A 333-nucleotide genomic window follows, 5' to 3' on the forward strand; every position below is an offset into this window, starting at 1 on the left:
TTTTTTTTTTTTGCCTTGCCCTCTTGTCAGTGTTTCGACGGTATTTTCGTACGTTGCAGTATCAAGACTCAGCCCACTCACCTTCTCTCCCTTCCCATCATCTGATAGTTCTATTCCTTTTCCTCTTCCTTCTTTCATCCATTCCCCCTACATTTACACTTGCACATATATATATATATATATTGTGTGTGTGTGTGTGTGTGTGAATATGTTTTTTTCACTGCGTCCCATTCATTCCGTTTCCCGAATGACCGTTGGTTTGGTTTGGTTGGCTCCGTTTCTTTTTTGTTTTTTTTTCCCCTTCTTCCCCACTCTCTCAACACTGTGAAACCC

This window comes from Trypanosoma equiperdum (assembly GCF_001457755.1).
Source record: "Trypanosoma equiperdum strain OVI genome assembly, contig: ctg_1729, whole genome shotgun sequence".
Taxonomy (NCBI): Eukaryota; Euglenozoa; class Kinetoplastea; order Trypanosomatida; family Trypanosomatidae; genus Trypanosoma; species Trypanosoma equiperdum.